Source organism: Ambystoma mexicanum, chromosome 11, assembly GCF_040938575.1.
Source record: "Ambystoma mexicanum isolate Mex_15411 chromosome 11, UKY_AmexF1_1, whole genome shotgun sequence".
In the NCBI taxonomy this organism is placed as follows: Eukaryota; Metazoa; Chordata; class Amphibia; order Caudata; family Ambystomatidae; genus Ambystoma; species Ambystoma mexicanum.
Window position 1 is genome coordinate 123,943,310 of NC_090934.1, and position 12,425 is coordinate 123,955,734.

A 12,425-nucleotide genomic window follows, 5' to 3' on the forward strand; every position below is an offset into this window, starting at 1 on the left:
AGTAACGCGAAGCGTGTTGTCTTGCTCGGGTGTGGTTTAAATAGCCCCAACAAAATAGTCCAGGTAAAGTAGTCCCTAGGATACCACACCCAAAACACTAGACTGCATAGCTTGGTTCTTAGAAACCAAGCTATGTGGATGCCTCCATGTTGGCTGACAATACAATAAAGTAGCTCCCAAGCACATTGTTTTTCATGGATTATGTGCCTGGCACCGTAGGTGCCTGGACTGGCCCCATGAGGGCTTTTGAAGAGGATGCCAGGCTCTAGAGGCCCGAGTCCTGACTCCACCTGGCCAATGGGTTTGCCATTGCCAGAGGGGGTTTTGGGCGAGGGTTGTGACAATCACTTGCCTCTGCCATCATGTGTGCCATTCTCCACCAGAGACCTATCCCACAGTCAGTCACTCTGACTGGCTTGGGGAAAGAAGCACTCTCCAACCCCTCCTTAATCAGGGCCAATGGACCTCTGACTGGATGGTCATAGAGAAGTTCGAAGGGACTGAATCCTACTCCCTCCTGAGGGACTTCTCTATATGCAAAGAGAAGACATGGCAGTTGAAGGTCCCAATTTCTTCTAAGGGGTTCTTTTAAAACACCTATCATGCTCTTCATAGTTCTGTTAAACCTCTCTACCAGCCCATTGGTTTGGAGTTGGTAGGTAGTTGAGAACCTTTAGGTGACTCCACAGGTTTTCCACATGGTTTGCATGTAGTGGGACATAAAATTTGATCCCCTGTCAGATATCACCTCCTTAGGAAAACCTACCCTGGTAAAAATACCAAGTAGGGCCTTAGCCACAGCCAGAGCCGTAACAGTCGTCATAGGTATGGCTTCAGGAAATCTAGTGGCATGGTCCAGTACAACCAGGATGAACCTGTTGCCTGAAGATGTGGGAGGGTCAAGAGGACCAACAATGTCAATCCCAACCCTCTCAAAAGGAACTCCCACCACTGCGAGAGGCACTAAGGGTGCCACATTCTTGGATCCACTCTTGCCAGAGGTTTGGCAAGTGTGTCAGCTTCTGCAGAATTTGTCTACTTCTGTACCCATCTTAGGCCAGTAGAAGTGCAGCGATAGCCTTTCTTTGGTCTTCTTAAAACTTAAGTGACCAGCCAAAGGTACCTCATGGGCTAACTGCAGAAACTGGAGTCGGTTCACTAGAGGTACTACAAGTCTTTTGTAGTCTCTAGGGATTCACTCAGTTGGTTCACTGTAGAAGAGGCCATCCTCCCAGTGTAACCTATACTTCCCAGGCTCAGTCCCATTGAGCGGAGAAGCTGCCTGTTGGCGAAGACCTTCCAAGGTAGGACACTCTCTTTGTCCCTTACTGAAATCTTCCCTGTTGGGTCCACCTTCTACCAATAAAGACTGCAGCTCAGGATGGTCAACAGGGTCAAGATCTCCTACCAAGGTAAGATCCTCTTCTAGATCTGATTCCTCAGTATCTAGCTTGACCATACAGGGTTGAACCTCACACTCAGCCTCAGCTGGTGTGGGAGTCACAGGTGTGACTTTGGACAGTCTCGGAGATGTCCTTCTGGGCACAGGAGTGCTTGCTGGTTTCTTGCTGGCAGACTTAGGTTTCCCCTTTGTTTTTTCTTATCCTGCAATGGCAGTAAGTCAGTCCTGTGGACTTGGGGTGGTAGCTTCCTCTATCATGTCCCCAGGAGAGCCTCGTAAGGTTCTCTCCCTTGCAGACCTTGTGAGCTCCTGCTTCCTTCTGCTGAGGGGCCTGGGGGTACTAGACACAACTCCAAGAGTTTTAAGGTCATTACCCAACATGACCCTCACAGGTACGTTATTTTGCACACTTACAGGTATCCTGACAGTCATGTCATTACACTGGATGAGAGCTGGTAACTGGGGAACCATTTGCACAGGGCCTCCAGCTAACTTGGTTAAGTGTTTGGGTGGCTTAGCAACATCCTCAACTTTGAAAAAACATTCATCAACCACAGTTAGGCTGGCTGCAGTGTCTCTGATGGCAGGGGTCTCCTGACCATTCACAAGAACACTATCTTTGTAATACTCTTTAGTATTATCTGGGATTGAGTTATAGACATCTAAGTTCTGTTGTTCCCAAAGACCCAAGGACACTAAAGAAATACTAGCTGAGACTCTCATGGGCTCATCAGCTAGTAGCTGAATGTTTCCACTGGTCATAGGTACTTCATCCACCTTGGAGAAGGCTAAGGAGACAGTGTTGATCCCTGAAGATGTACCCTTACACTTGGCATCTCCTTTCACATGGCCAGGTAACCCACAAACAAAGCATTTTCCAAATGCTCTATGGAATGGGAGTTTGCTCTGACCTAAATCTGGTGTGGGATCAGGTGGTACACTAGCCTGATTCGGTTTACCTTGTGGCTTACCCTGGTTATGTTTGGGGCTTTTGGATTGGAATTATTAGAATTCTCTTTGTTGTCTTTCTTTGGCTGCTTCCCCTCATCCTTCTTCTAAGTAGTCCCAGAATCATTGTGAGTAGCCCTGTTGGCAACCCAGAAGTCAGCAGCCTTAGCTAGCTTCTTAGGATCTATCTTCTTAGAATCAGCCAAGTGCTGTCTAAGCTCAGGAAAGCAGACATCAAAAATAGACTCCAACATTACAAGATTCCTCAAACCTTCATAAGTGTTCACTTTGTAACCCTTAACCCAACCATCTAAGTTTTTCAAACATTCACACACCCAGGTAGCCCAAGGGGTACCATCATGCTTTTTGAGGGTTCTAAACCTCTTAAGATACTCGGAAGGGGTCTTCCCAAACCTAGCTATTAATGCTAGTTTCACACACTCATAATCCTGTATATCCACCTCCCCAATTCCATTACAGCATCACTTGCAACAGTGGGGAGCCTAGAGAAAAGCCAAGGAATCAACTGATTCCCTGAGATACCCTGAATCCCATGATTGTACTCAAACATTGCTAGCTAATCCAAAACATCAAGTTTAGTCTCATACATACCAATCATTTCCTTTGGCATACAGGGTCTCTTAGAGCTGGAAGACCTAGAAGACTCTGGGAGAGAAGCATTTTCTAGAGACAGTTTCTTCATTTCTAGTTCATGGTTCAGCTCCATTTCTCTGAGCCTTAACTCTTGATGTTTCATGGCAGTTTGTGCATCAATACGTTTCACTTCCAATTTAAATCTCATTTTCTCAAGTGCAATAAATTCAGGAGTAAGTGTAGGGCCTGTGGGGGTCCCTGTGGACAGAGGTTGTGCCTTCTGAGCAGGCAAAGGAGTTGTAGGATTTCCTAGCAAGGACTCATCTACTTCTTCTAAAGTAACACTCTCAGAACCAGAAACATCAAAATCCACATTTGCTGGAGTGGTAGGTCCTTCTGACCCACTCTCCAGACTTTTTCCCATTAACTTTGCAACCAGTTCAGATTTCTTTCCTTTACCAGAGAGATTCTTATCCCTAAACATGATTCTCAGAACCTCAGCAGTATAGAGTAACAGACTCTCTTCAGTGTAGCTTTCCATATTTGACATTGATTTCTCAGTTAAATAGAATTCGTGGTGTTAGCCTGGTGGTTAGTTGAACCCAAGCAATAGCAGCACTCTAAGTGTAATCACTCTACTTCCACCGCTGTACACCAGTGTTAGGCAGAATCCTGTGCAGTGCTCTTAGGGACCACTACACACAATTAAGACTACAGGTGGCAATACAAGTTTTACCTTTGGTACAAGCCTGTACCGCTATGTCAGAGTGGTAGCAGCGGCGGAGCAGCCAGGCTTATCTCAAGGGTATATGAGCAGTAGCAGAGATTACACAAAGGGACCACAATTACTGTGACTCAAGTAAACACTGACTCAAGGTTTCAGGTAGAATAATATAAGTACATTTATTTTTAAACCATTTGTTCTAAACACAACACTTCTATTAAACTTAAACAAAAACCACACGTTAAATATACTACAACTAACCAATTCACTTTGTACAGTATGGCTCAAGGTAAGTACCCTGTGTTTGAATGAACCAGTGTTACGAGGAAAACATGTTACCACGAATACGATTGCGATCACTTTTTGACAGTTCGGTCTACTAAATAAATGAGTATCCGTGACATGAAATGCTACCGGGGCAAAACACACTTAGCACCTGAGACACCCAGAGGGAGTTGGAGGCAAAAATCACAGGCAATATTTTGGTTAGGCAGACAGAATCGAGAAACACTCAGAGACAGGAGTTCAAAAGTCAAAGGGCCGGAGCCAGGGTCAAGTGACACCGGGGTCCTGTTGCCGAAGATCACACAGCCAGACAGTTCACGATTCAACGTAGCCAAAAGTACTTCGATATTGTCAATGTTTGGAAGCAAAAGTTATAAGAAGGAGGGAAGACAAGAGCAAGCCTTGGAGATGAAGAAAAGGGGTTTGCCCAGTGTCCTCAAGCAGAACACAGTACCTTATTCCAATGGTGCAGCTGGTGCCCTGGCAGTTGTTCCTGTTGGTTTCCCGCAGACCCACAGTTCCTGGAGCTTCGTTGTGAAGGAGGACGTCTGAAGGGGGTCTGCACCACACAGGGATGAAGCCGGCAGCAGCGATAACGGATAAAAGGTGCGCTCCTTAAAAACAGGAGAGGCTCTTCAAATGGCTATTTGGACCACTACAGCAGTGTGCAGCGATTTCGACAAAGGAAGAGGATCCTCTGGCTGTGGAAGATGAGCTGGTTATCCCCACCAAGCTCAAGGGAAGAAGACTCCGGACTGGATCTTCTCTTAGTCGTTGAAGGGTAGATCTGGGATGGGGTAGTTGCAGCAGCCGTCGTTCTCTCCGCTTCTCTTCGGTTCCTTGTAGTTCCAGTGGCGAGACTCTGACTTCTAGCCCAAGAGACCTGCCTTTTATGCACAAAACCCCCATTCACACAGCCTGGCTGTAAATCCCCCAGCAGGGGGGTTGTCCAGCCTGGACAACCACCTCAGCCAATCATGGCAAAGTGCGACTTGGGTTTCCTAGGATACCCTGTGCAGGGGGTGACTACACCCCTCCCTCACATTCAGCCCACCTAGACACACAGGCGCCTGGTGGAGGGCTTCTGAGCAGAAGCCCGCCAAAAGACAGTGAACAAAGAAGTCGAAATTAGTTTGCCGAGCACAGTAAAACACAAGAGGGACTTTAACAAAAAGAAATGGCGAACATACCCAACCGGAGCCAAAAGACGACAATTTGGTCAAGCGGGTTTATGTTCGAGGCTAATATAATAGCCAAGAACAATACCACGTTTATCTAATATAATCGCGGTAGAAAAGTTAGGGCAGATACCACTGCCACCAGCCAAGTCTAAATGTTAAAAGAGCGGAACAATGCTCTAGGAGGTACAGATAAAAAGGGATACGAATTAACCCTTTCCAGTACTCCATGGAAGATGGGGTGTACTGGATCTGTGGTGGATTGACTAAGTAAAGTTAATGGCAACTTTACCCTTTTCTGGGGGACTGTAGTCAGCCTCAGAAATTGAGTCAGGGGAAGTCTCAAAGACAGCCCTGTGCCCCGGCAGTGAAGGTGCTGTGTGACACAAAGAAAGAAGGGGGCTAAAGAAGGGGGCTACTGAAGTGGTGTACTTCAGATTCCACAATCCCAAAAACGCAGAAATACACATGGCAAAACACAGGTAAGAGTGGAGGAAAAGTTCACACTCTTACCAAGTGGAAAAAAAAATAAACTCCAGAAGTCCAGCAAAGCTGTTGGGGGACTCACTAGGTGAGGGAAATTAGCCATAAATGAGAATTCTCCCTAACACCATACCACAAAACTATCTAGTATCACTAATTCAACATCGTTTCTTTACAAAACAATTCTCTGAAACATGAATATCTTAGCAAATGTAATACTAAACAGACATTTAACAAACTTTTAACATACAACATATAACAATGACCCTCCCTCTTCTTGCCCTACACTTCTATCTTTTACAAGGCCTCCTGACCCCTATCCAATTTCTCCCTCTCCACCCTTAGAAATTTTAAGACTTTTTCTAGTATCGATATACCCAGAATAAAGAAAAAAGAAGCAGTTTCTAATGTATACACCGTGTCTCCCTATTATTCAGACACCCTTATTTTATTTTCCATTATTCAACGTATTCCCAGTATGAGTCAAGATAGCACTATGCGGCGCCGCCTTCAACCGTTTGCAGAGCTAGGTTCCTGTCTTTATCTTCCCTTAGTTCCCCTTATTATCCTAATGGCCATATGTAGAGAAAGAAAATAGTATTAATAGTCGAAAGTACCCATTGACTGACCTTGTATAATCTGGCTCCCTCACCTTCTTCTTTTATGATCACTCGCACTTAATAGTCACATGCCCGTCTTGATCCGAGATTCTCCAGACTGGGTCCCTCCAGGTGGCGCTACCTCACACTCAATGGCCGCCCCCCGGCTCCGGCGAGCGGTACTAAAGGTTTTTTTGGAACGGGACCCGTAGCCTTTGGCCTACTGCATGCGCACGTCTAAGCGTACCATTTGCCGTTGGCGGGCAGCTCTCTTGAGCGGGAGCACCGTGCGTCTCCACTGCCGCCCGGAATTTCTCATGCCAAAAGGGGACAATACAAAACAAATCACGTCAGGGTCACCACTGAAAGCAAGCGTCCCCCATAAGGCAGTAACCTCCCCACAACGAGAGGCAATAAAGGACACACCCCAGGAGGGAATGAGACGAGGACCAAGTGCGGGTAATGTAAAAAGGGTTTTTATCTAACCAATATAGGGCATGCAAAGGACTCTGCAAGCTCCGAGAGACCTCTGTCTGACAATAGCAAAGACAGTCATATTTATTACAAAACTACATTATAAATCCTGTAGCTATACGGGGCACAAATGTCTCGGGGATTGGGTGGCGTTGACTAAGCTATAGGTGGTGCATCGATGAGCTGCTCCAGGATTAGTGGACATCTGCGTGGTAATTCATTTGGCTAAACTAAACTATGGCGGCCTCTGACAAGGGGGAAGTAAATACTTGAAGCGAGTCCAGCAGGAATGTGGGGAGGTGAGGCTGTGCCGTTCGAACACCAGCAATCCCTGGCGGGCCTTGACGGGAGGAGGGGGAGATGGCCTTGTAGCTCTAAGCGATTCTCTGTTACTGAACTTCACAATATACCATAAGGGGAGGCAGTTACTACAGTTAATAGCATTAGGGTGATTACATGTTTCTATCGTTAACAAATTTGTTTACTGCTTCATACGTAACAATGGGGGTCTGGCAGCGTCACATGTATTACATAACGTTAGTTGAACACATATTGATAATTCATAGGTGTGATAAGGAAGACTTCAGGAGACAGGCGGATGCTGAAATAATATTTATTTCTAACGGGTTAAGGTTCCTTAGCAAAACAAAGAATATAGTCCTCTGGTTTCCTTCACCAGTGTTTGGCCCTTCCAGAATAGATTGAGGCAATCCCCAACCTTCTCCTATCTCGTGGTGTCCGGATAGACCCACCACTCCGGTCTTCCTTCCTCTTCCTCTTCCCTTTCCTGTAAAATGAGAGAACCTCGTTAGTTTTATTTGGCACGCTTTTATAGACTTCTTTAGTTTCAAGTCCCCACCAATCGGCATCAGCCTTGCCTGGCTGAAGCCTTATTGGCTGCTGAGGGGTTGTCCCGCCTCCCATAAAGGCTGCCATGCCAGCGTGCACCGTTTCCTGCATCCGGAGTCCAGAGAAACGTTTGAGGCGATCACGTGATGGTGATTGCGCTGGATATGGGCGGGTTCTGGGTGCCTTCCAGCCGCGACCCGCTCCGGGGCCGCCGCGGGGCACGCCATGCTGACGGACCGGTCGCTCACTTCCCACGGCGTCATGGAGTGTCTGCGCCGTCGTCCCACCCCCTTCGGGGTCGGGTTTCCCCACAGGTGAGTGCAGCCATGATCCGCCGCATCTCTGAGCAGCGGCTCGCGTTCCCTCACCCTCGGCGCCTATGACAGCCGAGAGCGAAGGCACCGACCCGCTGCTTCGGCTCTCAGGGCCCCCGACCACCGGTGTGCCCAACACCCCCCGTGGGCGCCGAGGCGCATCCCAGCACATCCCCAGTCCCAGGCCGTTCGGGCCGGGAAGCACACCTAGACAGGTAGTCGGCCACCAGCTGAAACCTGGCCGGTTTGTGTAACGTGAGGAAGTCATAAGGCTGGAGGGAGAGGAACCAGCGGAGCACTCTCTGGTTGGTGTCTTTATGTCGCGCAAGCCATTGCAAGGGAGCGTGGTCAGTGTACAAGGTGAACCGGCGGCCCAACAGGTACTATTTGAGGGAATCGATGGCCCATCGGATGGCCAGACATTCTTTCTCTATGGTGGAATAGGCAGCCTCATGAGGCAGTAGCTTCCGGCTGACAAAGCATACAGGACGCAGGTCGCCCCCACGGTCTTGTGAGAGTACAGCCCCCAAACCCTGGTTCGAGGCATCTGTTTGTAGATAGAAATGTTCTTGGAAGTCCGGGCAACAAAGTACAGGATTCGATGAAATCCTATGTTTCAGTTGTTCTATGGCATTCAGGGCGCTCTGGTTGTTGGTCAGGTTTGGAACACCTTTGAGCCTCAAAGCATCGGTCAAGGGGGCGGCCACCGAGGAGAAATCGGGTATGAACCTCCTGTAATACCCAACGAGCCCCAGGAACGCTCGGATCTGTTTTCTGTTGGTGGGAGTCGGGATATCGTGGATAGCCTGAGTTTTGGATAGTTGTGGTTTCAGGACACCCACACCCACTATGTGCCCCAGATATTTGGTTTCATGGGTTCCGATCGTGCTCTTTTTCGGGTTTATATGTAAACCAGCCCTGTGCAGATCGGCCACCACCAGTTCCAAATGGTTCAGATGGGCTTCCCAGGACTTGCTATACACCACAATGTCATCCAGATAAGCGGCCAGATATCCGTCATGTGGTCGTAAGATGATATCCATTAGTCTTTGGAACGTGGCAGGGGCGCCGTGTAGTCCAAAGGGTAGAACCTTGTATTGATAGAGTCCCCTTGGTGTGGAAAAGGCGGTTTTCTCCTTGTCCCGGGAACGCAAGGGGATTTGCCAATATCCCTTGGTTAAATCTAGGGTGCTTAGAAAGAGGGCTGCTCCGAGGCCTTCCAAGAGTTCGTCCATCCGCGGCATAGGATACGCTTCGTATTGGGAAATCGTGTTTAGTTGTCGGTAGTCCATACAGAAGCGGACGGACCCGTCCGGCTTGGGAACCAGCACTATGGGAGATGACCATACACTGTTGGATGGCTCAATGATATCCATCCGCAGCATTTCGTCGACTTCCGAACTGATAACTCTTCGCCTGGCTTCGGGGATTCGATATGGTCTGAGCCTTATGGTTTGTCCTGGCTCTGTGTTGATCTCGTGTTCCAGTATACTGGTCCGACCGGGTAACGTAGAAGAGGCATCGGCGTAGGGGAATAACTTGTCCACGACGTCTGATTTCATTCTCGGGGAGGGGACGTCACCCCAATTGATGGCTTTGAGGGTATCGGGAACAGTGTTCATGGTTTCATCTGATTCTGGTTCCACGGGTTCTGCGAAGGCGCCCAAACTCGGCACATTCCACTCCTTCAGAAGGTTGATGTGATATATTTTGTTGGTCGTGGTCCTATCAGGTTGATGCACCCGATAAGTCACCGGGCTGAGCACGTCCGTGATTTTGTACGGCCCCCTCCATCTGGCCAATAGTTTGTTTGCAGATGTAGGTAGGAGTACTAGTACTTGGTCTCCAGGTTTGAAGGTCCTCATTCGGCTACCTTTATTATTGTCATGATCTCTGCTTCCAAAAGGTCAGGGTTTTCCCAACTCCCTTGGAAGCAGATCCATAACCCAGGTTCCGAGTGCCAACCAGTCCCAATTGGGACCTTTTGGACCCAGTCCTGGCACCAGGCTCATAAATATGCCCAGTCCCAGCGCTGGAAGCGCCGGGCTCATAATGCTTGGGTGGACTTACCTGCAGCAGACCATGCTGCTTACTTGCCTGCCAGTTGAGCCTCTGATCCTCTTCTGTTTGGAACTACTTTTCCTGTTGGGTGGGGCAGGAGCCACTCCCTAGGTTCAGAACACTGGAACTCTTCTGGAAAGCCGGAACTCTTTTCTTACCTAGGCGTGGCTGTGGAAGGAGACACCTAAGCACTACAGGAGGCTATTTAAACCACACCCGATGGATGAATCTTGCTTTGCGTTATTCTGCATCCTCTGCAGCAGAACGCTCATCGTGTCTTCTGCATCTGATCCTGGGCCTAAGGAAAAAGGCTTACCATCCTGAATCCAGTCTTCAGCAACACCTATAAAGACAAGAAAGAACAGGTTAGCATTACGGTCTTCAGTGACAGCGCTTTACTTACCTGACCCATCGGCTGTCACCAACGCCTCGCGCTGCATTCCGGCATCTGAAAGACAAAGGCTTACCAACTCTTCGCACGCTCCGGAGGCCTTCGGCGCTGCATCCCGCATCTGAAAGACAAAACAAGGTGCGTTTAAAGACATTGGGGAACTTTAATACTCACGTGCCATTACTCCGTTCCACATCTAACCCAGTGGGTATTCCGGCACACTGCAGCCGCTCCGAACTTGTACCTGCAAAAGAAAAAGACAGTTAGAGCGCATCGTGAAGCAGGCAACAAGCGCTTACTTACGTGCTTCCAGGCGCTTCTATTCATCACACGGGCTCCATCTTCAACTCACTTCAGCCCGTCATCCGCCATCGCCGGAACCCTGCAAAACAAGAGACATCATTACTAAAGACATTAGAATTACTCGAAACTTACCGTTCATCAAGTAAACGACGGACAGCAGTCCTCTGAAGTCAAGAGGCCTGCTCCCCTTATCCAGTGAAGAAACTGGTTACAGCACCCTGCCCCGAAGCAGATGGAGAGCACGGCGTTCACTTACCTAAGGTGAGCGCGTTAACCTTTGGGGGTTCTACAGGAGAAGAGAAAGGGAAGAAGAGAGAGACATTCAATAACCCAGTTCATTAATCCCATATTTTCTATCTGCAGACACCTTACCCTTCAAGTCAGACATACAGTGCACAGGGGTCCAGCCCAAAGAGCCAGCCGTGTGTTGCACATCACCTTTGTAGATACGGTATACGCCCAGTCAAGACCGGCGCCTCTACGGGAATCAGGTGAGCGTTACAGAACGCAAAGCCTACCTTAAAACTCCCGTCCAGGCGCTATTGAAACCTCGGATACCGACCAGCTAGCCCAGTTACTTGGGGAACTAAGGGCAGAAGTGCATGCAGCCCGTCAGGAAACGAACGCTCTAAGAAGGGAACTGATTATTTCCAAGGAGCGAACAGATGATCTCGCTAGACAATTGCTACAGTCACAAGCCGGACAGACCCTGTTACCCGCATCTGGGGGAAATCTTCCTTCTACATCCTCTATGAATCCAGTGCAGATCAACCTACCTGGGAATGTACCTCTGGCTCCGCCCGAACGATTTTCTGGTGACCCAAAGAGGTTTGCAGTATTCATCAATCAGTGCCGGTTGCATTTCTTATGCCGGCCAGCAGCATTTCCAACTGATCAAGCTAAAGTAGCTTTCGTGCTTTCGTACCTTAGTGGTAATGCGGCAGACTGGTTGATCCCTCTAGTAAATCAAGATGATCTGGTCCTCCATGATTTTCAAGCTTTTCAGCTCAGTATGGAAAAACTTTTCGCAAGACATTCACAGGGGCAGGCCTTGGACAATGAGCTTCTTTCGTTGCGACAAGGTAATCAAGACCTTTTGGCTTATATTGCATCTTTCAACAGACTGATAGTGGAAACTCAATGGCCTGAGGACAAAAGGATTACGCTGTTTTATAGAGGTCTACGTGGAGAGCTCAAAGATGTGTTAGCCCAAGTAGTGAATCCCCCACAAGATTGTTCGGACTATATAGACTTAGTCGTTCAAATAGATCACAGACTGCAGAACAGGAAGGCCGATCGTTCCAAGTTTGATGCTCGAGTATTTTCCAAACTGCCAACTCCTTCCAAAGGAGTAGACTCCGGGGAACCCATGCAAATAGGGGGCCTGAAAGGTCCTCCTAACACAAAAGGAGCGGGAAAGGAGAAAACAGTTGCAATTATGCCTCTATTGCGGAAACTCAGGGCACTTTCTTCGAGACTGTCCGGTGAAACCTGCCAAGAAGGCAGTAGGAGCTGCAGTTACCAAAGTTACAAACTCTGAGCAGGGAAACGACCTCGCCCGACAAGAATAGAGGTCCTCTTGCCGAGCGTGAAAACCAGTTCCGTGACCTCGCATTTCGTGATACCTATGGTCCTCATTAGCCCTGATAATCCGGATCGATTACATGCAATTGAAGCTTACGTCGACAGCGGTGCCATCGGCAATTATGTGGATCATGAAATGGTTTTGAGGATGAATCTAACTCTTTGTCCCAAGGCTGTAAAGGATGTCATTACTACGGTGGATGGGACGGAGATAGCCTCCGGACCAGTAACGCATA